The sequence below is a fragment of the Balaenoptera borealis genome, assembly GCF_965194805.1.
Source record: "Balaenoptera borealis genome assembly, chromosome: 2".
Classification (NCBI taxonomy): Eukaryota; Metazoa; Chordata; class Mammalia; order Artiodactyla; family Balaenopteridae; genus Balaenoptera; species Balaenoptera borealis.
Window position 1 is genome coordinate 86,706,719 of NC_138867.1, and position 26,803 is coordinate 86,733,521.

Below are 26,803 nucleotides of genomic sequence, written 5' to 3' on the forward strand. Positions count from 1 at the left end.
AAAGCATCTCACCCTGAGTTCCGGTGGTAGGCTCAGTCCATCCAATCCAGCGTGCACTGCATTTAGCCATTCCCTAGATTTTGAAAAGCCTGTGGATGTTTCAGATCAAAGAACTGGGTGGGAGATCAACAAAAAACTGGCTAATGAAAACACATGCTATATCTATGGGGAAAATGAAGGGAATGATGATGAAAGAGATACTGAGTATTCAAACTGTCCATCCACCTAGAAATTGAAGCAAATACCACTTTGGAGTTTGGGTCAATCGTGCAATCAGTTTTGTGTGTCAGGGAAACAGCTTTTGAAAAGGAGGGGTTTTCCAGTATTGGATCTTATCAAAGGAACCAGTGGTGGGTCTAGTGACAAATTCAATAAAGTTAGATAATTGCATTTATAAAGTAATCCTAATGTACATCACCCTTGAGAAACTTATTTTCTTTGAATATCAATCTGGTCAATTTTGAGGAGACAAATGAATAGCCAATGAACACTAAGTTTGTTTTTTTTCTTTAATCGGACTATAATTACTTTACGATGTTGTGTTAGTAAAGTGTTTCTAACCGTACAACGGTTAGTAAAGTGTGTTTCTGCTGTACAACGAAGTGAGTCAGCTACATGTATACATATATCCCCTCCCTCTTGAGCCTCCCTCCCAACCCCCCCATCTCACCCCTCTAGGTCATCACAGAGTGCTGAGCTGTTCTCCCTGTGCTCTGCAGCAGCTTCCCACTATCTATTTTACACGTGGTGGTATATATATGTCAGTGCTACTCTCTCAATTCGTCCTACCCTCCCCTTCCCACCCCTATGTCCACAAGTCCGTTCTGTACGTCTGAGTCTCTATTCCTGCCCTGCAGATAGGTTCATCAGTACCATTTTTCTAGATTCCATATATATGCGTTAATATAGGGTATTTGTTTTCAGAGAACACGAACTTTGTCATGTTGAGTCCTCAGGATGGGTCCAGTGTCAGCAGAAACCATAAAACTCTTTTCTTCTCAACTTCTGTCAGTGAATAAGTATCACACCAGATACCAGATGTGTGTTCTGTCATATTGAGACAATCACCCAGCAAGATTACAGTAAACATAGGCAACACTGTTGAAGAAAAACTGATTGGACAACTTTTCCTTCTTAATATAAAAGATAGTTGAGCAGATATACTTTAAGGGGATCTTTATAATCCTGCTGAAAAGAGAAGGAAATCAGACTAAATGTATGTCTATTAAGGCCAATGTAAACAAAAACTAGAGGCCTGACTAAAGGTTCTCTTTTCTGGGTATTTACCCAGAGCACCAACATCTCAGTTCTCACCCGGCAAATAGGACTTGATGCTTAGAAGTTCCCTCTAAATGTTCCACTCACCTAGTTCCTTCCTGTCTCTCCCTCTCTTGCTAGTTAGTTGACCAGTTACTCTGACCAGAGGACTGCTAGAAGTTCTTTCGGATTCCTTGAAGAAATATACTATACCTATATACTAATATGTTTATATTGGTCACATTTTGTGGTTTTTACACAAATGGTGCTATATTAAATTCACTTTTCTCTTCCTTATTTCAATTTAATGAAATATCTTCAAGTTTGTCCTATTCAGTGCATACAGAGCTGTCTCTCCCGCCCCCCGTGGGCCCCCCCCAACCCATGCCATGGCCACATGATAGTATTCTCTTTTATGAATTACCGTAATTTATTCAGGTTTACTAAATGACATTTAGGGTTTTCTAATCTTTTGCTGTTATAAAAATGCTGGAACGAATGTTCTTAAGCTTACTTCTTCGTGAATGTGTAATTGCATCTGCAGTATATATTCTAATAAGTACATTTTCTGAGTCAAAGAATATGTCCATGAAATGGTTATAGGTAATGTAGACAGTGCTTTACAAAGATGTAGAGTCAGTTACACTGTGTCAGCATGTATGAGAGTATTGCTTGCTTCCTTGTTTTGAAATATTCAAAATGTTCATCTATAATCCCATTTATCCTGATCTATCCCCTTTGGGATTCAACACAATTACTGATTTTAAAAAAATGGAATAGGTCAGGAAAGAGCTCCATCTACTCCCCCATCAACAAAATTTTCAATGTAGGATTTCGCCAGGCATTGTAACAATAGTATTTTCATTGGTATCAGTTTCCTGCTAAAATATAAGTGCCTGGACATTACGGACAGACCAGCAGAGTTATCCCATCCCCCCGCCCCCAACAAAATGGATTGATTTCTTCTCAGTGACCTGCTCCTGACTCCAGTGATCTCTGTTTTCCTTGCCAGAGACATAGTGGGTTAGATGTGTTTCTCATTTTTGGACACTTGCATGGCCAGAAGCAGCTCCATAAAATAACACAGAACAGAGGTTTTTATTCCTCATTACCAAAGCATGCTTTTGTGTAGAAATAAGCAAAGCATATTCTGATTTGTATGCATCATATTTTTAGTCTACAGTTACTCCCATTCCTCCTTTGATAAAGACTTGTATCAAAGGAAATTGTCTGTATAGAGTACAAAAAAATCACTTGTAGTCCCCAAATTAGTATTTACCACACCATGCCCAAAGAAATCAATCTATTGCCAGGTCAATAACTCACTGTTCAATAGCATTTTCTGGTACTTGGTCAATTTGGGGATTTCTGTTGAAGGAAATATTAGAATCAATTGCTTATAGAAGGACTAACTTGAAAACCCAAAAGGCAAACTTAAAAGTTATATATAAAAACAAAGAGTTTATGTTTGTTTGAAAAACTTTGTTTCACACACACACACACACACACACACACACACACACGTGTGTGTGTGTGCATGTTGTATAAGGAGAAGCCTGTATAGATTAGCACATTCTGTGGCATCTATCAGTATAAAGGGATAACATTTGCTTTCTAAATTTTCAAATGTAAATGAAGTGCAATTATTTTAAAGAGCTTTAAATTTTTTTTCCTTGAGCAACTTTTTTTTTCTTTTCATAAGAGTCTTATTTCTGTAAGGAAAAAAAAATCCTAAGTAGCATAAATCTTGGATGGCATTGCAGCCCTAAATAGATAATTCAGAGTGCTGTAATTACTTTTTTAAATTTTTATTTTATATTGGAGCATAGTTAATTACTAAAGTTGTGTTAGTTTCAGGTGTACAGCAGAATGATTCAGTTATACATATACATGTATCTGTTCTCTTTCAAATTCTTTGCCCATTTAGGTTATTACAGAGTATTGAGCAGAATTCCCTGTGCTATACAGTAGGTCCTTGTTGGTTATCTATTTTAAATATAGCAGTGTGTACATGTCAGTCCCAAACTCCCAATCTATCCCTCCTTATCCCTGGTAACCCTAAGTTTGTTCTCTAAGTCTGTGAGTCTGTTTCTGTTTTGTAAATAAGTTTGTTTGTATCCTTTTTTTTTTTTAGGTTCCACATATAAACAATATCATATGATATTTGTCTTTCTCTGTCTGACTTACTTCACTTAGTATGATAATCTCCAGGTCCAACCATGTTGCTGCAAATGGCATTATTTCATTTTTTTAATGGCCGAATAATACTCCATTGTATATATGTACCACATCTTCTTATCCATTCATCTGTTGATAGACATTTAAGTTGTTTCCATGTCTTGGCTACTGTAAACAGTGCTTCAATGAACATTGTAGTGCATGTATCCTTTTGAACCATGGTTTTCTTCAGATATATGCCCAGGAGTAGGATTGCTGGATCATATGGTAATTCTATTTTTAGTTTTTTAAGGAATCTCCATATTGTTCTCCATAGTGGCTGTACCAATTTACACTGCCACCAACAGTGTAGAGGGTTTCCTTTTCTCCACACCCTCTTCAACATTTATTGTTTGTAGACTTTTTGATGATGGCCATTCTGACTGGTGTGGGGTGATATCTCATTGTAGTTTTGATCTGCATTTCTCTGATAATTAGTGATGTTGAGCATCTTTTCATGTGCCTCTTGGCCATCTGTATGTCTTCTTTGGAGAAATGTCTATTTAGGTCTTCTGCCCATGTTTTGATTGGGTTTTTTGGTTTTTTTTGATATTGAGCTGCATGAGTTGTTTGTAAATTTTAGATATTAATCACTGTTGGTCGCATCATTTGCAAATATTTTCTCCCATTCTGAGGGTTGTCTTTTTGTTTTGTTTATGGTTTTCTTTGCTGTGAAAAAGCTTTTGAGTTTAATTAGATCCCATTTGTTTATTTTTGTTTTTATTTCCATTACTCTAGGAGGTGGATCCCAAAAAATATTGCTGTGATTCATGTCAAAGAGTGTTCTGCCTATGTTTTCCTCTAAGAGTTTATAAAACTGTAAGTATCCAGTCTTACTTTTAGGTCTTTAATGCATTTTGAGTTTATTTTTGTTTATGGTGTTAGAGAGTGTTCTAATTTCATTTTCTTACATGTAGCTGTCCAGTTTTCCCAGCACCACTTGTTGAAGAGACTTTTTCTCCATTGTATGTTCTTGCCACTTTGTCATAGATTAGTTGACAATAAGTGCATGGGTTTATCTCTGGTTTTCTATCCTGTTCCATTGATCTATATTTCTGTTTTTGTGCCAGTACCATACTGTTTTTATTACTGTAGCTTTGTACTATAGACTGAATCAGGGAGCCTGATTCCTCCAGCTCTGTTTTTCTTTCTCAAGATTGTTTTGGCTATTTGGGGTCTTTTGTGTCTCTATACAAATTTTAAGATATTTTTGTTCTGGTTCTGTGAAAAATGCCATTGGTAATTTGATAGGGATTGTATTGAATCTGTAGGTTGCCTTGGGTAGTATAGTCATTTTGACAATATTTATTATTCCAATCCAAGAATATGGTATGATATATTTTTCCATCTGTTTGTGTCATCTTCAATTTCTTTCTTCAGTGTCTTAGAGTTTTTGGAGTACAGGTCTTTTGCCTCCTTAGGTAGGTTTATTCCTAGGTATATTATTCTTTTTGATGTGATGATAAATGGGATTGTTACTTTAGTTTCCCTTTCTAATCTTTCATTGTTAGTGTATAGAAATGCAACAGATTTCTGTGTATTTATTTTGTATCCTGCAACTTTACCAAATTCATTGATGAGCTCTAGTAGTTTTCTGGTAGCACTTCAGAATTTTCTATGTATAGTATCATGTCATCTACAAACAGTGACAGTTTTACTTCTTTTTTTCCAATTTGATTTCTTTTTCTTTTCTGGTTGCATGGCTAGGACTTCACCACTATGTTGAGTAAAAGTGGTGAGAGTGGACATCCTTGTCTTGTTCCTGATCTTAGAGGAAATGCTTTCAGCTTTTCACCATTGATTATGATGTTAGCTGTAGGTTTGTCATATATGGCCTTTATTATGTTGAGGTATGTTCACTCTGTGCCAACTTTCTGGAGAGTTTTTATCATAAATGGGTGTTGAATTTTGTCATAAGCTTTTTCTGCATCTATTGAGATGATCATATGGTTTTTATTCTTCAGTTTGTTAATGTGGTATATCATACTGATTGATTTGTGGATATTGAAGAATCCTTGCATCCCTGGGATGAACCCCACTTGATCATGGTGTATGATCCATTTAATGTGCTGTTGGAATCTTTTTGCTAGTATATTGTTGAGGATTTTTACATCGATGTTCATCGGTGATATTGACCTGTAGTTTTCTTTTTTTGTCACATCTTTGTCTGGTTTTGGTATCAGGGTGATGGTGGTCTCATAAAATGAGTTTGGGAGTGTTCCTCCCCCTGCTATATTTTGGAAGAGTTCGAGAAGGATAGGTGTTAGCTCTTCTCTAGATATTTGATAGAATTCTTCTGTGAAGCCATTTGGTCCTGGACTTCTGTTTGTTGGGAGTTTTTTTTTTTTTTTTTTTTTTTAAATTCCACTCGGTAGGTGGGAGTGAGTGGAAATTGCTAAAGAACTTTTTTTTTTTTAATTTTATTTATTTATTTATTTATGGCTGTGTTGGGTCTTCGTTTCTGTGCGAGGGCTTTCTCTAGTTGCGGCAAGCGGGGGCCACTCTTCATCGCGGTGCGCGGGCCTCTCACTATCACGGCCTCTCTTGCTGCAGAGCACAGACTCCAGACGCGCAGGCTCAGCAATTGTGGCTCATGGGTCTAGTCGCTCCGCGGCGTGTGGGATCTTCCCAGACCAGGGCTCGAACCCGTGTCCCCTGCATTGGCAGGCAGATTCTCAACCACTGCGCCACCAGGGAAGCCCTGTTGGGAGTTTTTAAATCACAGTTTCAATTTCAGTACTTGTGACTGGTCTGTTGATATTTTCTATTTCTTCCTGGTTCAGTCTTGGGAGATTGTACTTTTTTAAGAATTTGTCCATTTCTTCCAGATTGTCCATTTTATTGGCATATAGTTGCTTGTAGTAGTCTCTTATGATCCTTTGTATTCTTGTGGTGTTGGTTGTAACTTCTCCTTTTTCATTTCTAATTTTACTGATTTGAGCCCTCTCCCTCTTTTTCTTGATGAGTCTGGCTTAAAGGTTTATCTTTTGTTTATCTTCTCGAAGAACCAGCTTTTAGTTTCATTGATTTTTTTTCTGTTGTTTTCTTTGTCCCTATTTCGTTTATTTCTGCACTGATATCTTTCCTTCTACTAACTTTGGGTTTTGTTTGTTCTTCTTTCTCTAGTTGGTTTAGGTGTAAGATTAGGTTGTTCATTTGAAATTTTTCTTGTTTCCTGAGGTGTAAGACTTTATCGTTATGAACTTCCCTCTTAGAACTGCTTTTGCTGCCTGCCATAGGTTTTGGATCATCGTGCTTTTGTTTTCATTTGTCTCTAGGTATTTTTTGTTTTCCTCTTTGATTTCTTCAGTGATCCATTGGTTGTTTAGTAACATATTGTTTAGCCTCCATGAGTCTGTGTGTTTTACAGTTTTTCTCTCGTAGTTGATTTCTAATCTCCAAGCGTTGTGGTAGGAAAAGATGCTTGATATGATTTCAATTTTCTTAAATTTACCAGGGCTTGCTTTGTAGCCCAGCATGAGATCAATCCTGGGGAATGTTCCATGTGCACTTGAGAAGAATGTGTATTGTGCTGCTTTTGGATAGAATACTCTATAAATATCAATTAAGGCCATCTGGTCTAATGTGTCATTTAAGGCCTGTGTTTCCTTACTGATTTTCTGTCTGGATGATCCATCAGTTGATGAAAGTGGGGTGTTAAAATCCCTCACTATTATTGTGTCACTGTTGATTTCTCCCTTTATGGCTGTTAGTATTTGCCTTATATATTGAGGCACTCCTATGTTGGGTGCATTTATATTTAGAATTGTTATATCTTCTTCTTGGATCGATCCCTGGATCGTTATGTAGTGTCCTTCTTTGTCTCTTGTAACAGTCTTTATTTTAAAGTCCATTTTTTCTAATATGAGTATTGCTACTCCAGCTTTCTTTTGATTTCCATTTGCATGTAATACCTTGTTCCATCCCTTCACTTTCAGTCTCTATGTGTCCTTAGATCTGAAGTGGGTGTCTTTTAGACAGCATATATATGTGTTTTGTTTTTGTATTGATTCAGCCAGCCTATGTCTTTTGGTTGGGGCATTTAATCTGTTTTTGTTTAAGGTAAATATCGATATGTATATTCTTACTGTCATTTTGTTAAGTGTTCTGTATTTGTTTTTGTAGGTGTTTTTTTCTTCCCTTCCTCTTCTGTTCTCTTACGTGGTTTGATGACTAACTTGAGTGTTGTGTTTGGATTCCTATTTCTTTTTTGTGTGTGCACCTCTTGTAGATTTTTGGTTTGTGGTTACCATGAGATTTTGATATAGTGGTTTATATGTAAACAAGATTGTTTTAAGTTGCTGGTCTTTTAATTTCCAATATCCTCCATTTGTGCTCTCCTCTTCTCACAATTGCTGGTTTTGATATCATATTTGTGTGCAGATGATTTCCTGCCTTATTTTATGTCTTTACCAAGAAATTCATAATTTTCTTGTTTCTAGTTGTGACCTTTTCTTTTCCACCTAGAGAAGTTCCTTTTGCATTTGTTGCAGTGCGGGTCTGGTGGTGCTGAATTCTCTTAGATTTTGCTTGTCTGTAAAGCTTTTGATTTCTTTGTCAAATCTGAATGAGAGCCTTGCTGGGTAGAGTATTCTTGGTTGTACATTCTTCTCTTTCATCACTTTAAATGTATCATGTCATTCCCTTCTGGCCTGCAGAATATCTTCTGAAAAATCTGCTGATAACCTTATGGGAGTTCCCTTGTACGTTATTTGTTGCTTTTCCCTTGTTGCTTTTAATATATTTTTTTTGTCTTCAATTTTTGTCAGTTTGATTACTGTGTGTCTCAGTGTGTTCCTCCTTGGGTTTATCCTGCCTGAAACTCTGTGTGCTTCCTGGACTTGGGTGACTGTTTCCTTTCCCACGTTAGGGATGTTTTCAGCTATAATATCTTCAAATATTTTCTCGAATCCTTTCTCTCTCTCTTCTCCTTCTGGGACCCCTACAATGTGAATATTGGTGCATTTAATGTTGTCCCAGAGGTCTCTTAGACTGTCCTCATTTCTTTTCATTCTTTTTTCTTTATTTTGTTCCATGGCAGTGGTGTCCACCATTCTGTTTTCCAGTTCATTTATCCATTCTTCTGCCTCAGTTATTCTGCTATTGATTCCTTCTAGTGTATTTTTCATGTCAGTTATTGTATTGTTTCTCTCTGTTTCTTCCTTAGTTCTTCTAAGTCTTTGTTAAACACTTCTTGTATCTTCTTGATCTGTGCCTCCATTCTTTTTCCAAGATTTTGGATCATCTTTACTATCATTACTCTGAATTCTTTTTCAGGCAGATTGCCTGTCTCCACTTCACTTAGTTGTTCTTCTGGGGATTTATCTTGTTCCTTCATCTGGGACATACTCCTTTGCAGTCTCCTTTTGTCTAATTTTCTGTGATTGTGGTTTACATTCTGCAGGCTCCAGGGTTGTAGTTCTTCTTGCTTCTGCTGTCTGCCCCCTTGTGGATGGGACTATCTAAGAAGCCAGTGCAGGCTTCCTGGTGGGAGGCACTGGTAGTGCCCACTGGTAGGTAGACCTGGGTCTTGTCCCTCTGCTGGGCAGGACCGTGTCAGGGGGTGTGTTTATCAGGCATCTGTTTATTCAGGAAGACTTTAAGCAGCCTGTCTGCTGATGGCTGGGGCTGTATCCCTGCCCTGTTGGTTGGTTGGCCTGAAGTGTCCTGGAAATGGAGCCTACGGGCTGTTGAGTGGGGCCAGGTCTTGTTGAGAAAATGGTGGTCTCCAAGAGGGTTTATGCCAATGAGTACTCACCAGAACTGCTGCTGCCAGTGTCCTTGTCCCTGCAGTGAGCCACAGCCACCACCCCCCACCCCCCGCCTCCACAGGAGACCCTCCAATACTAGCAGGTAAGTCTGGCCCAGTCTCTTATGAGGTCACCACTTTTTTCCCTGGGTCCTGGTGTGCTTGAGACCCTGTGTGCACCCTCCAAGAGTGGAGTTTTGGTGTTCCCCAGGCCTGTGGAACTCCTGCAGTCAAACCCCACTGGTCTTCAAAACCAGATTCTCTGCCGGCTCCTCCTCCTATTGCCAGACCCCCGGGCTGGGGAGCCTGACATGGGGCTCAGAATTTTCACTCCAGTGGGAGAACTTCTATAGTATAATTGTTTTCCAGTTTGTGGGTTGCCCACCTGGCGTGTATGCGATTTGATTTTTATCGTGATTGCTCCCTTCTACCATCTCATTGTGGCTTTTTCTTTGTCTTTGGAGGTAGGGTATCTTTTCTGGTAGGTTCCAACATTTTGTAAGTTATTGTTCAGCAGTTAATTGTAATTTTGGTGTTTCTATAAGAAGAGTTTGGTGAGCTCACATCCTTCTACTCCACCATCTTGTCTTCTCCTCTCTCTAGAGTGCTGTAATCTTATTTAATGGAAGAATAAATTCTTGTCACTGGCATTATGTATGTGTATGTATATATACACACATATGTATACATTTCATACTTTCAAAATACATTTCATACTTTCAAAAAAGATTTGAACTTCATTAGAAGTTTTATTGGAAACCTCAAGCATTTTGATTGCCAATTAAGGTACAGTAAACATCTGTAGTAAACCAAAAATGATGTAATATTGTAGTAAATTGCATTATTGTATCAACTGAGAGCTTACACAAAACACAAACTATTACAGGAAAGAAATTTTTCTAAATTCTGTACAAATGAGTATAACTTGATAGAAAATCCTCACTATAATTGTACCAAAAAGTCAAATGATGTAGCCATTTTATTTACAGTTAGTTATATGAAAATTCTTAATGTAATGTTAATATAGAGAAATTGACAGCTTATCAAAAAGAGTCCTCATAAACAATTAAATTTTTTTTCCAGGAATTCAAGTATGTTTCAATATTAATATAATTTAAAATATTAATATTTATAAGAAAAATTACATCTGTATAGGAACTGAAAATTTAACCTTTTGGATAAAGACAGTAAACAAAACTTGAATCTATAGATACTCTTTCACTTTATAAAATATATCAGTCTCAGCCTGAAAACCACCATGATGCTTGATGGGGAAACATTTAGAGACACTTCTATTAATGGAAAAAATGAATGACAAATGTCCACTCATATTGCTATTATTAAATATTTTATTTTGGTACTAGTCAACAAAATTTTTAAAAACTTAGAAGAAAAAAATTAACTAGTTAATAAATTTATGTACATTTGTAGATGATACAATTGTATACATGGAAAACCCAAGATAACTAAGTAAAAAATGAATACAAGTTTAAAAGAATATTGTAAGACATTGAAGTACAAAAATCACTATATTTAAATTAACAATTTTCATGTATAATATACTGGAAGAAATTATCCAGTTTGAAATATCAGCATGATAGATATTTCTGGAATGTGCACAATGTGAAATTTGCAGGACTTATAGGAAACAAACTTTTAAACAATAAATGCCAGCACAAAAGAAGTCTTGAACAAAAAGAAAGATACAACATATTTATTAATAGGACACATTAAAAGAAATATAATTTTTTAAGTTTATTCATAAATTTAATGTGGTACCAATGAAAATACCAAATACCAGCAGACTATTTTTTATATTTTTTTTTATTAACCAAACTAATTCTAAAATTTATAGGATGAAACAGCCAAAAGAGAATAGTTAGGAAAATTTTGAAAAAGAAAACAATGTGTACATACACACCCTTTCATGTTATAAAACATTGTAATTAATTTTTTTCTTTTTTACTTTTTTCCAGTTTTCTTGAGCTATAAATGACAAATAAAATTTGTATGAATTTATAGTGTACAGCCTGATGTTTTGATATATGTGTACACTAAAGTGATTACCACAGTCAAGCTAATTAATACATCCATCATCTCACATAGTTTGTGTGTGTGTGTGTGTGTGTGTGTGTGTGTGTGTAGTATGAACACAGTATCTACTTTCTAAGCAATTTTCCAGTGTCCAATGTTGTATTATTAACTATAGTTACCATGCTATACATTAGATCTTCAAAATTGATTCATCCTGAATATCTGAAACCTTGTGCCCTTTGGCCAACATTTCTTCATTTCCTCTAGCCCCCAACCCCTAGCAACCACCATTCCAATTTCTGTTCCAATGGTTTTGAGGTTTTTAGATTTCACATGTAAGTGAGATCATGCAGCAGGTGACTTTCTGTGCCTGGTTTGTTTCACTTGGCATAATGTTCTCCAAGTTCATCCATGTGGTCACAAATGACAGGATTTCCTTCTTTATGGCTAAATAATATTCCATTGCATGTATATACCATATTTTTTTTATCCATTCATTTGTCAGTAGACAGCTAGGTCAATTCCATATCTTGATTATTGTGAATAATTCTGCTATGAACATGGCAGTGCTGATACCTCTTTGAGTCACTGATTTCACTTCTTTTGGATATATACCCAGAAGCGGGATTACTGGGTCATATGGTATTTCTATTTTTAATTTTTTGAGGGCTCTCCATGGGTGTGAGAAAAGGACCAGTTTCTTTCTTTTGCATATAGATATGAGTTATCCCATTACCATTTATTGAAGGCACTGTCCTCTCCCCATTTTGTATTCTTTGTCAAAGATCAATTGACCATATTTATTTCTGGTCTCTTTATTCTGTTCCTTTTAGTCTATGTGTCTCTTTTTATGCCAGTACCATGCTGTTTTGATTGTTATAGCTTTGTAGTATATTTTGAAATCAGGTGATGCCTCTAGCTTTGTTTGAATATTTGGGATCTTTTGTGGTTCCATGTGAATTTTAAGACTGCCTTTTCTATTTTTGTTAAAAATGGCATTGGAATTTTGACAAGGATTGCATTTAATCTGTGGATCACTTTGGGTAGTATGGACGTTTTAACAATATTAGTTCTTCCAATCCATGAGCACGGAGTTATCTTTCCATTTATTTGTGTCTTCCTTGGTTTCTTTCATCAATGTTTTATATGAATTTGTAGTAATTAAATAAGTGTAGTACTGTCTCATAACCTTACAGAGAGGCCAAAGAAACAAAATAAAGACCATGAATAAACCCAATCACACAAGATAATTTAGCACATAATTAACATGGCATCTCAGATCAGTAGGAAAAGATGAACTTTTTCTTATATTGTGCTCTTACAAATGGATAGACATCTGGACAAAAAATTAAGGTTAATATATGGATCACATTATAGGCCAAGGCAAATTTCAAATGGATCAAAGGTTTAATCTAATAAGGATTCCTTTTCTAATTATGTTTACAAATCCAGTATCCATTAAAAAATGATAAGTGCGACTGCATTGAAAAAGTTTGCATAACAAAAATGTGTAACTAAATTCAAAACCCAGTGACAAACTGAGAAAGGCATTTCCAAATTCTGCTAAATACAAAATGATATTCTCTTGAATATGTAAAGAGCTCCTACACATTTATAACAAAATGATTAACAACTCAATGGAAAAATAAGTATAACCTCTGACTAGGAAGTTCACAGAAATAGAAAGAAAAATGATCCTTAAATATATGGCAAGTTGCTTAAAGTTAAAACTAATAAGAGAAAAGCGTATTGAAACAATGCTCAAATATATTTCCCTTTTAAAAAAATAACAGGATTAGAAAATCCTAAATTGTATCCATTTAGGAGACACTGTGGAGAAAGAGATACTCTCACACATTTTTAGGACAACCTCTAATCACAAATGCATAAACATTTAACCCAGATATTCTATTTCTAGACATTTAATTTAGACATACGCATCCATGTACCAAATGATGAAGTATACAAAGTTATTTATGGTCCATTGTATGTATTAACAACAGATTGGAAATAACACAAACGTCCAGTACTTCCATGATAGAGAATATAACGTAGCTGTATAAAAGGATGAGCAAGCTTTCTGTGTACTGTTATGGAATATTCTATCATATATTGATATATTGTTCAGTGACAAGAGGAAAAGTGCACAACATCTGAATTGTGTGCCACCGATTGTCTAAAAGAGTTATAATAAAAATATTCATATTTGCTTTATGTATAGGCATTCTGGGAGAATACCTAAGAAACTAACAACAGTAGCACCTATGGTTGAGCATGGAGAGGAAAGTCAGTAACTGAACAGATGGAGGAGTTCAGAGTATAAGCGAGATTTTTATTGTTATGTTTTTACATATTTTGATATTTATACTATTGGGACATCTTACCTCTTAAAAATAGTTCATCTATATAGTTAATAAATATATATAATGTTTGGTAATTTCAGATGAAAGTTGTGAATTGAAATACTTGCCCTTATTTATATTTCCATAGAACACTTTCTTCTTAGAGCACTTAGCATGATACATTTTTATGGATCATCATTTGGGAAATGCTAATATAGGAAGTAGAAGACCTGATTTTAAGGAGATGTATTGCCCCAATGAATTAAGCAAGTCATCTTATCTCATAGAACCTCAGTTTTCTGCTTAAAAAATTTTCCACCTTAAACCTGGAAAAATTTTAAATTCTGTAAATATAGTAGGGTAAAAAGAATTGAGTCATTACTCTTTCTAAGCATCAGCTTTCACAAAATAGACCCTACTTAGTTATAAAAAATGCAGGTGATGGTGGATGGGCTCTAATGCCTAGACATCTCACTAATGTTCTTTATATAAGGTTCCATGGTACCAGTCAGTATTGATGTTATTTTTCCCCTTAAGAGTTAAGTGAAAAACATTTAACATTAAATTCAATTATTTTTATCCTTTTAATCAAAATGTATCACTCTGTTGGGAATATATGAAATAGTGATGTTAGAAAAGATGAAGTTACTTCTCAGAAACTTCTAATTTATAAAAGTTATTAATTTTTGTACTTGTACATAATTTTTTTTTTTATAATTTGCATTGCTCTCTCTTCTCCATCAGCTATTTTTGTTTTTCACTATTTTATTTCATTGGCCTAATGAATGAGATAATATTGTGCACTGAAGATAACTCATTGATTGCTCATCTACTCTTGGGTGTGCTCAACATACAGTAACAATCACTCTCCCCCACTGTAAACCTTAAAAGGCAGTGACTCTGGGATAAGTTCATTTATGTCCTGAAAATGCCACTAAGAGTGTATAATGAAAAGAGTTCTAATAAGATCGGGAGTTTAGTGTGCTGTTCACATTTGCCCCCTTAGCTTCTTAAATCCAGAATTCTTCAGACCAGTGAATCAGAACAAGGAAACAAACTGAGAAGTAAACAGATGGCTGTCAGAACTGTCATGTTGTTTTCATGAGTTTGATCTTGTTAGAAAGTTTGACAATAAATGACAGAAATACATTGAAAAAAAGATAAACCTGACAAATCAGTGAATTCACAAATTAAAAGGTGTATATGTCGGTGATATAGCCATTTCACAGGTTACCATATCTTAAGATTTTTATGAACAGATTCTTAAAAAGAAAAAATAATTAATGATTACTTATAGTTTTTTAATAACATATTTAAGCATATTTATTCTTGTGAACCAATGTAGGGTCATAGTTAAGATCTGAGATTTGAACATCACTGATACCTTTTTTTTAAATTTCATATCCACCATTTACTAACCATGTATTTGATCTTGAGGAATATTTTTAATTTAAATATTTTTGAAGTTCTTGTTTTTTTATCTATAGAATATAGATAATAATATATGGTAACTAATGTTGTCTAAATGGTCAAACAATATAATACAGTTTAAATGATTTATAGTGTGCCTGGAATATATTAAGTAGTGTATAAAATGTAGTTACAATGATTTTTTTACGTTTTACTAAGTTGTATAATTGACTTACCCTCCATCCTGACAAAATTTTACATAGTCTATGAGTATTTCTAAATAATATTTAGTCAATATATTTCTCTTTCTTTACAAATTTTAAAGGTGCTAACTCTATCTCTGGCCCATCCTCTTTTTTTTCTTACAATTGAAAAATCATATTGATAAAGAATGAGGTTAATTTTTTTAACCATAAAACTTAAAATTGACAATATATATCAACTGGAAACTACTCTGAGGCCATCATGATGGTGGATTGTATTTGCTACCATGTCAATCATAGATGGCAGGCACCAGATGGTTCCTTAGTCATCTGACAGAATTACTGAGCCCATTCAAAGGCCTCCTTACCTGTAATGTTTTAGATTCCATGGGAAGAATTCAATTGAGTGGAATCTTTTAGAGTACCAACAACATGCCTAAAAGCCAGGGTTCTTAAACAGTGATTCATGACTCAACTTGCCTCAGAATAATCAATCATTGTTTAGGGTTTAAAAACAATTTCATAATTTAATTTCATCTGTAAAATCATCCTTTGATATAAGAACTATTACTAATTTTGAAAGTAGTTGTAAAATTATTTCTAAAGATAATAGTTGATTCTTTCTGTGTGCCTACTGTATTTCAGGAATTGTACTAATTTCCATTACGTAGTTTATTTATTCTTCAAAAAAGGAAAAGAAAAAGAAAAAAACCCACTGCAAAACAGACGTACAACCACCTGTTAGATGGAGAAACCAAGGCTAGGAAGCGACATGATTTCTTCAAGATCACAGAGAGAATTGGTTAACTTAGTTGGGCTAGAAAAATTCATTCTAGCCCAACTAGAATGAACAAAAAGTCACATTTATTGAGCTCCTTTTGTGTGCCAAGATTTGAGTTTGGCTCTGGGAATAGAGAGCTAAGTCAGAGGAAAGCTCTGACCCTCTAGGTGTAGCTTTCAAATCACCTTCAACAAGAACAGACCAGGTCAGGCCAAATGAGCAATTCAACCCAGAACAGTATTGATACAGTATGTTTTTGGATGGCATGTGGGCTGCTCATGACTGTTAATTTGTAGTATTTTAGCAGCTTGTGCATTAAACATTTGATCAACCTATATTTTTAACAGCAGTATGATAAGTTATATCCTCACAAGTAGAACCACACCTGACTAGTGATGCATGGTCAGTAAAGAGTTGTTGAATGATAGAATAAATGAATAATCTGCTCTACACTGAGGCCCTGTGCTAAGGAGCCTCCTGGACCCTTATGGCACAAACCCCTTCAAGTTTTGGCTAAGGTTTCAGAGTAACCTATTGCCATTTCTTCCATGCTATAATCCCTTCAATATATCCTTGGTGGCCACTCCTCTTGCAGGCCACCACGTTCTCCTCCTGTCTTTTGTTTGTAGAAAAGCTTTAGTCTCCCAGGCCTCCCCCGAGTCACAAAAGGATGTCTCAAGAGTCAATAATTGAAAGAATGTAAACATGTAGTAACAAAAAAAAAATAGCAATTGGGCCAGAAGAACTAGTAACAATTTAAACAATAAATCAGCCTTATAGAAGAGTCACAGAGTAGTTCTTCCCTGAAGGACATAGATAACAGTGTCTGACACACGTTCCTGAGTTATTTTATAAATACTAAAGCCCCCACCAGACAGAAGAAGCTAACTGCATGATTACCATGAGCACATAGCCCTCAAACTGGCTAGAGCCTGAGGACTGATGATGTTAACCCTTATGACATCATCCTGTTACCTCACCATCAACCAATCAGAGAACTGTGCACAAGCTGAGCATGCACCCTGCAACTCTCTCTCACCTTGCCTCTGAAAACCCTTCACTGAAATCCACTGGGGTGGTTGGGTCTTTTGAGCATTAGCTGCCCATATGCCTTGCTTGGCCTTAAATTAAAAGCTGCACTTTATTTCACCACAACCCTGTGTCAGCAGATTGGCTTTCTGCACATGGCCAAATTTAGTTCTGGTTCAGTAACACTACTACTGCTGTAATTCAGGGGTTATTTCAAGAAGGGTGAGGGGAATTAAGGACCTTTTTAAAGTCAGTTACTACCAGAGTGACGGAAAATGGTTCTCCTTGGAATCTGGCCTCTGCATCAAAGGAGATGACCTTTATCAGTTGGAATAGGTGACAGTGTTTTTCCTTAATCTAGGTCATTTTGACTATGCTCCTGAATGTCCTTCTGTCATCACAGAGAGCTTATTGAGAAAACAGTAGTAAAATTGCCAGAAGTAGTTTTGTTTCACATGATTAAGGACTTACATACTCAAAAAGTAATTAAATGATAGAACAAAATTATGTAGAACTGTGGACATTTAATAATATAATGCAGGGGTAGGGACCCAAACCATTTACTTACTTAGGTAATTACAGTAGATAATTTACTTTGAGAATCAGTGTTTTTCAGGGGTTTAAAAATTATTCGAATCAAAGTGTCATCTGCTTAATTTTGAAAATAATATTTTTATCTTAGTTCTACTATTTGTGACTAACATTTTCAAGACTACAGGAATTTAAGTGGATAATCTCATAAAGGCTAATTTTTAACTGGTAATTTACTATGTATACAAAACATAATGAAATATAGGTCCAAACATTGTTTGGAGTAATTTTAAGGTATGACAACTTAATAATGAGTATAAATAATAATATGATGAAATTATCATTCATAGAGTATTTTCTATGTTTAAGACACAATGTGAAGTATATTTTTCCATTATATCAACTTATTACCTCTTTTCATATAATCCCAAATAGCCTTCCAGGTCTTGGAGCTGTTTTTTAGCCTTGTCTGAAATTCCATTCTTACAATCAAATCCTTGAATTATGCAACAAAGATATGGAAACATTCCATAAATTTGTGAATTAATTTTACCTGTGCCTTTATGGAAAAGATTCTGTACCTGATATGTGTGGGAAATAGAAAGTCATATCTTTGGCTGTTCATGATTCTGCTGACAGCTGATGGAGTTTTGGCACATTGTTGAACATTTATAGATCTTGATAATGAAAGCAAGTTTAGCATTAAGGTAGCTTGCAGTTTAGAAGCTTTGTGTTCTGAAACTGGGGAACACATGGCCTCTAATCATTAATAACAGCACTGAGAAGATGTAATTCAACTTAGGTGAGTTTCTTTGAGCTTTGGGAAAAAGATTCCAGAAGGTAGCAGAGATAGAAGGAGGAGAGTGATGTCTCAATGTCAGAAAACACATCCCATTGGCTTGAAAGAGCAAGCAAAGAACATTTATATGGGAAAGAGTACCAGAGAAAAATGTCTAGTCACTTCTGCCAACTTCATGTAAGGACAGGATGGTGGGCACCTAATATCACACATGCCCTAAGAGATAGAACAACATGACTTTCAAGTTATCTTTCTCTAGGGAGCCCCTGGTTGCTAAGTGTAACCTCTCTGCCATCTCAAAGCAATAACACTAGGTCTACTCCTCCACCATCTCAATTCAAGTATAAGTTCAGGTACAGAAAGTGTTTCTAGGGCAACCCCATCTTAGGGTAGCTGCTATAGCTATGATTAGCAGCCATCAAAATATTACAAAGTTTTGATTTACAAATCTAAAACATCAATGACAAAGCACAATGATCACTAGTCTCAAAAGCAAGCTTGATTTCCTAAGAGAGAGAAATGTCCATAAATACACCCCTGTGGATATATTTAATTGAATTGCAAACCCTTAACTATCCCTTTATGGCTGATGCAAACTATTGTGAATCATCAAATTTTCTTCACAAAAATGCTGCTCTCAAATTGTCAGGGCTCAAGTCACTGTGTGGTGGTTTCTCTAACTCAAATTGTGGCGATGTCTTTAGATAGAAATTGGCTTTTGAAATGACTGTTCAGTACAAAACATTGTTCACATCTGTTCTTCTCTAGACATTTTGTTGACTAGTCTTATTTGTTTAATCATGCTAACAAGTTGTAGGTAGATCTGTGAATTAGTTTTTCAATAACAAGTCTACTGAAGCTTCAGATTTAGATTTCTTTACACAGTGGTATTAGAGTAGGTTTACAAAATGAGCCTTGAAAATACCTTAAGGGTACCTAAGTGTTGTTTACTCAGAATATAGTAGGATATAAATATACTTTTATAACTGCAGGCTAAATTCTAGGAAAATTCTATATTTACTCTGTCATTAAGGAACTCAGTCCACTGAAGAATAGTCTGACACTTCTTTAGAAGGGCTATATACTGAAGATAATGCAATAGAGGATATTTTTTAATATGGACAAAAATGATTTTCTGGAGTGTTGAACTTTTTTATGGACTTAGAGTCAATATTTACAATTCTTTCTTCAATTTATGTTTTTCATGATTTCCCGTAAGTAAGGAACTGACCAGCATTTGATACAGAGGAGAAAATAACTTTTAAGCTTGAATTAAATCCTTGGGAAAGTGAAAATTGGTATATTTTTGACTTACATTCAAAGGGTACAAAAATGTTTTGAATTATTTTATTACAAAGACATATGTTCAACATTCTTATCTGACAGTACTGCATTGAAAAGATTTATTTTGCCATGTTAAGTCAGTATTTGACTCCCTGAAATTGCTCATGCATGTGTCATTTTTAAGGAATAAAAGAAACTCACATATATAGAAATATAAAACTAAACTTAAAAAAAAACTCACATTACTGCCTAAATCTACATCTATGCAAAATTCTCCAGAGTGATAACTACACATAGTCCAACCTAAATCTATGATTTTTTTTTTTTTGTCAAAGGGAGAGAAAGCATAATAACTAGTAAATAGTCATAACTAATTACTGTGAAATAATGTATTGGGCATTTATTATTTTTATTATTATTTTTTAACTGCTCAGCAAATTATTTTCTGATACTAGCACCAAGATTTCCCATTGTAGAACCACCTTTTCCTCTTGATCAGCAATTCTCTTTAGATGTGGTTGGCACTCGCTGCTCACTCTATGAGCGGGCATGAATATTACATCCTCCTGGCCTCCGAGATTGTTTCAGAGATGGACATGTGACTTAAATTCAGTCCACCAAATGCAAATAACATTGGCCCTATACGTTTTACTTTAAGTTTCTGAAAGCGAAATCTTTCTCCCCTGGGATTTTCAAGCTGGAGCTTCTGGCAACTATTCAATCAATTACCAGTAAACTATCTGAGAATAAAAGCAAAACACAGGAAAGTATAACTAAGATACAAAAAGGGACTGGTTTCTTATGATGTCATTTGCCAGTTTTTTTATGTTTGCAGCTAGGTTGCACACTTAGTGTCTTTTTGCTTGAGCCCTATTATATTGGGCTTCTGTAGTGTGAAATTTATAGAGTCCTGACCCATAAAATGATACTGATAATTAGAAAGATAAAAGAATATCATCTTGAAATAACTTAAGGTGTTAAGAAAAAAATCAGCAAAATTTTCATGTATGTGACATCAGTGGTCTGTAGGCATGTGTGGTAGATATGGCTGATTGAGTCACTCTATCCTTTCAAAACCGTTTGTAGAATGACTTACTACATTCTTTCTCAATCTCAATATGCTTAAGAATCTAATGGGAATCTTGTTAAAGTTCAGATTGTGACTCAGTACTATTGGGGTGGAACTTGAGGTTCTGCATTTCTAATAAGCTCCTAGATGTCGTAGAGGCCACTGCAGTGGAAGGAACTTGAAGTAGTAAAAACTCACTGCGTGCTGGATGTCAGAAATCTAAAGTATACATTCCCCAGATTTCTTTGCAGCTTGGATTTGGATTGTGGCTCAGCTTCGCATTAAGCAAACACGTAACAGGAGATTTGGAGGGAATTTCTGAGGTGGGGAATATTCCTATTCTTTAGCCAATTCTTGTGCTAGTAATTTCTTTCATGGCATGGGATATTCCTTTTGCTGGTAAGGATTGTGGCTGAAGTAGTGTGTTAATTGGATTCAACAGTTTGGAAGGTAGTTTCCTGGTTCCCAGGTATTGCAGGGGCAACGTGGTTTGGAAACTAATAGTTGGATCACCAAATTCCTGATTCTTCAGTTTCTAATTGTATTAGATAGAGCAGCTCCCTTAAGGGCAAGTTCTGGTGTATGGTTCTTGGAGTCAATATTGGAGGCAGAGCCTAGAGTCTTCTTTCCAGTCCTTACATAACCTGGCAAATTGGTAATTCTCCATGTTCAATACCTTTCAATATAAACTAGCAAAAACATTTGTTATATGACAAGTTAAAGAGTATATATAAATACCTTATTAGGGTACAAAAAAAGGAAGGACTATATGAAGAAGCGGAAGGACAAAAGGAATAGTTCTAATAGCAATTGAATGACATGAGCTCCTTTGGAGACTGAGCATTCTTCTTCTTGTGGGCTTCCTATTACCTTTCCAAAGAGCATGGCCAGGCTGCATAACATGAGGCAGCATGTTGTGATAACAAGAGTGATGATACGGTGTTCAGGAAATCTAGATTCTTGTCCTGGTTTAACAGTTACAAACATCTGTGCGGACCAGGATGCTGGCACAATGATGAAAACAGATTGTATGGGAACATCTAAATAAGTAGATATTCTGCAGTCCTTTGCAAGAATGAGGACCCAGTCCTGGCAGATCTGACAATTTTTTAAAGATACAAACTCACATCCTAATTTAAATGCTTACAATTATTGTTTAACCAAATATTATGTTGGCTAAATAGAATATATTTCCCAGGATACATTCACAATCATTTGGAAACTTCATTGGTAATCTTGTAAATTACTATTTCACATACTTGAGCCTCAGTGCATTCCCATATATATCAAGTAAATAAAGCCTATTGTACAGTAAGAAATTAATACAGGATGATTACCATTGCTATTCTTAGCTGTCTGTACTTTCTTAGAAATATGGAAAACCTTGAAAGGATAAGGTGCACGTGATATACAATTAGTCAGGTTATGTAAATGTGAAGCATTAGTTTAGCCAAAAATTCTGTTTTATAAGCAAAGTAAATGTCAGAAACACTGTAAAGTAGGTTGCAGAACTACTCAAGACAGGTTTATGTTGCCTTTGATTTGTGGAGTAAAGAAGACTCATAACTCTCCTCTAATGAGCAGCAAATACGTTCCATATTTTTAACACTTATGCTCATATGATCAAAAACACGTCCTGAATAGTGCTTGCCTATGTAAACTATGGTTTTATAGTGTATACTCAGCAGAGGATAGGCAGTGCATAAATTAAAACCTTATCTACAACTTATGCACAGCTAACCTAGTTGACTCATTATAGATTAATTACTGATAAAAATTAGTTTATCACATTCTTCCTTTAATTGGATAAAAATCATGGCAAAGATGAGACTAAGCTAAAAAAAGAAATATATTAACCAGTGTAATTAAGTATTGGCAGACTTTGAATTAAAAATTAGTATTCTTCCAAAATAATTAATTTTCATTTTATTTCAACTGCATTAATAATACAAACAATAAAACGGAACTAAAATAAACATACCAGAGATAGATTTGAATATACATTTCTAATCTTAAAAATGAATTTGCATTTTCGTAAGTTTTTCAACAAAGGCAGGAATTCAGTTTTACTTTTCTCTTACGTTTATTTCAGTTTCACCTTGATTCCACTAGTTGTGGAATGCAATTAGTTCGTCATTCTTTAACAAAAAAAATTTTTTTAACATCTTTATTGGAGTATAATTGCTTTACAATGGTGTGTTAGTTTCTGCTTTATAACAAAGTGAATCAGTTATACATATACATATGTCCCCATATCTCTTTCCTCTTGCGTCTCCCTCCCTCCCACTCTCCCTATCTCACCCCTCTAGGTGGTCACAAAGCACCCAGCTGATCTCCCTGTGCTATGCAGCTGCTTCCCACTAGCTAGCTATTTTACGTTTGGTAGTGTGTATATGTCCATGCCACTCTCTCACTTTATCCCAACTTACCCTTCCCCCTCCCCATATCCTCAAGTCCATTCTCTAGTAGGTCTGTGTCTTGATTCCCCTCTTGCCCCTAGGTTCTTCATGACTTTTTTTTTTTTTTTTTTTTTTTAGATTCCGTATATATGTGTTAGTATACAGTATTTCTTTTTCTCTTTCTGACTTACTTCACTCTGTATGACAGATTCTAACTCCATCCACCTCACTACAAATAACTCAATTTCGTTTCTTTTTATGGCTGAGTAATATTCCATTGTATATATGTGCCACATCTTCTTTATCCATTCATCTGTTGATGGACACTTAGGTTGCTTCCATGTCCTGGCTATTGTAAATAGAGCTGCAATGAACATTTTGGTACATGTCTCTTTTTTACTTAGGGTTTTCTCGGAGTATATGCCCAGTAGTGGGATTGCTGGGTCGTATGGTAGTTCCATTTTTAGTTTTTTAAGGTTTTTTAAGGAACCTCCATACTGTTCTCCATAGTGGCTGTATCAATTTACATTCCCACCAACAGTGCAAGAGTGTTCACTTTTCTCCACACCCTCTCCAGCATTTATTGTTTGTAGATTTTTTGATGATGGCCATTCTGACTGGTGTGAGATGATATCACATTGTAGTTTTGATTTGCATTTCTCTAATGATTAATGATGTTGAGCATTCTTTCATGTGTTTGTTGGCAATCTGTATATCTTCATTGGAGAAATGTCTGTTTAGGTCTTCTGCCCATTTTTGGATTGGGTTTTTTTTTTTTTGATATTGAGCTGCATGAGCTGCTTGTAAATTTTGGAGATTAATCCTTTGTCAGTTGCTTCATTAGCAAATATTTTCTCCCATTCTGAGGGTTGTCTTTTGGTCTTGTTTATGGTTTCCTTTGCTGTGCAAAAGCTTTTAAGTTTCATTAGGTCCCATTTGTTTATTTCTGTTTGTATTTCCATTTCTCCAGGAGGTGGGTCAAAACGGATCTTGCTGTGATGTATGTCATAGAGTGTTCTACCTATGTTTTCCTCTAAGAGTTGTATAGTGTTTGGCCTTACATTTAGGTCTTTAATCCATTTTGAGTTTATTTTTGCGTGTGGTGTTAGGGAGTGTTCTAGTTGCATTCTTTTACATGTACCTGTCCAGTTTTCCCAGCACTACTTACTGAAGAGGCTGTCTTTTCTCCACTGTATATTCTTGCCTCCTTTATCAAAGATAAGGTGACCATATGTGCGTGGGTTTATCTCTGGGCTTTCTATCCTGTTCCATTGATCTGTATTTCTGTTTTTGTGCCAGTACCATACTGTCTTGATTACTGTAGCTTTGTAGCATAGTCTGAAGTCCGGGAGCCTGATTCCTCCAGCTCTGTTTTTCTTTCTCAAGATTGCTTTAGCTATTTGGGGTCTTTTGTGTTTCCATACAAATTGTGAAATTTTTTGTTCTAGTTCTGTGAAAAATGCCAGTGGTAGTTTGATGGGGATTGCATTGAATCTGTAGATTGCTTTGGGTAGTATAGTCATTTTCACAATGTTGATTCTTCCAATCCAAAAACATGGTATAGCTCTCCATCTGTTTGTATCATCTTTGATTTCTTTCATCAGTGTCTTATAGTTTTCTGCATACAGGTCTTTTGTCTCCCTAGGCAGGTTTATTCCAAGGTATTTTATTCTTTTTGTTGCAGTGGTAAATGGGAGTGTTTCCTTAATTTCTCTTTCAGATTTTTTGTTGTTAGTGTATAGGAATGCAAGAGATTTCTGTGCATTAATTTTGTATCCTGCTACTTTACCAAATTCATTGATTAGCTCTAGTAGTTTTCTGGTAGTATCTAGGATTCTCTATGTATAGTATCATGTCATCTGCAAACAGTGACAGCTTTACTTCTTTTCTGATTTGGATTCCTTTTATTTCTTTTTCTTCTCTGATTGCTGTGGCTAACACTTCCAAAACTATGTTGAATAATAGTGGTGAGAGTGGGCAACCTTGTCTTCTTCCTGATCTTAGTGGAAATGGTTTCAGTTTTTCACCATTGAGGATGATGTTTGCTGTGGGTTTGTCATATATGGCCTTTATTATGTTGAGGCAAGTTCCCTCTATGCCTACTTTTTGGAGGGTTCTTATCATAAATGGGTGTTGAATTTTGTCGAAAGCTTTCTCTGCATCTGTTGAGATGATCATATGGTTTTTCTCCTTCAATTTGTTAGTATGGTGTATCACATTGATTGATTTGCGTATATTGAAGAATCCTTGCATTCCTGGGATAAACCCCACTTGATCATGGTTTATGATCCTTTTCATGTGCTGTTGGATTCTGTTTGCTAGTATTTTGTTGAGGATTTTTGCATCTATGTTCATCAGTGATATTGACCTGTAGTTTTCTTTCTTTGTGACATCTTTGTCTGGTTTTGGTATCAGGGTGATGGTGGCCTCATAGAATGAGTTTGGGAGTGTTCCTCCCTCTGCTATATTTTGGAAGAGCACAAATATGTTTTTTAAATTTAACACCTTTTAAAATTTGTTTCTATCATTTGACTCTTGCCTGTTGAAATTTATTATATCAAAATATTACAGTTATGTATTTTATAATCAGTTGTATATATGCACATATTTACATGCACATGCATGCTCTATGAACATATTCATTGCATATACCACATCTATAACACTTTTTTGAGCTTTAAAAGGTTAGGAATTCATGCCCATAGTAAGCTCCATTTATCTATTTAGAGATAAAAGTTATTTTCTTTTATTAGTTTCCTAAGGTGGAAACTCAGATAATTGATTTTAGATCTTTTTTATTTTCTAATATACATTCAATGCAATAATTTCCCTCTGTGTATTAGTTTCAAGACGCAGACTTAGAGAATGGGCATGTGGACACAGGAGGGGAAGGGGAGGGTGGGATGAATTGGGAGATTAGGACTGACATATATACACTACCATGTTTAAAATAGATAGCTAGTGGGAACCTGCTGTATAGCACAGGAAGCTCAGCTCTGTGCTCTGTGATGACCTAGATGGGTGGGATGAGGGGGAGATGAGAGGGAGGTCCAAGAGGGAAGGGATATAGGTATACATATAGCTTATTCACTTTGTTGTACAGCAGAAACTAACACAACGCTGTAAAGCAATTATACTTCAATTAAAAAAAAAAAAACTGTGAGCTAAAAAAAATATTTCTATATTTCTCTTGAGATTTCTACTTTGACCCATCCATGTGTTATTTAGAAGTGTTTGGTTTAATCTCTATGTTTTCTGGGACTTTATAGTTATCCTTCTGTTACTGATTTCCTATTTAATCCCATTGTGTTCTGAGAGCAGATATTGTATTACCATTCTTTTTAATTTGTTAGAGTATGTTTCATGAATGTGGTCTGTCTTTGCAAACGTTCCATGTGTGCTTGAGAAGAGTGTGTATTCTGCTGTTCTTGGATAAAATGGTCTATAAATATTCACTATATCCAGTTGATTAATGGTGTCGAATTCAACTAAGTCCTTACTGATTTTTTGCCTGCTGGATCTGCTCATTTCTGATAGAGGGATACTGATGTCTCTAACAATGATAGCAGATTCATCTATTTCTCTTTGCAATTCTATCAGGTTTTGCCTGAAATAGTTAAAAATGAAAGTATTCATTTTACCTTCATTATTTTCTTTTTCAAATCTTTTCTTTATGTAGATCTGAGTTTATGACCTATA

The 26,803-nt window shown here is 35.3% G+C and overlaps 1 long non-coding RNA gene across 1 annotated transcript in view; it reads left to right on the top strand.

The window, feature by feature from the left end:
• The first annotated feature begins 652 nt into the window (after window positions 1-652).
• LOC309622635 overlaps window positions 653-26,803 on the top strand; it is a 76,119-nt gene continuing 49,968 nt past the window's right edge. The window contains exon 1 of the long non-coding RNA XR_014241050.1: window positions 653-4,293. This is a non-coding gene — a long non-coding RNA (uncharacterized lncRNA). The remainder of the gene's footprint in view (window positions 4,294-26,803) is intronic.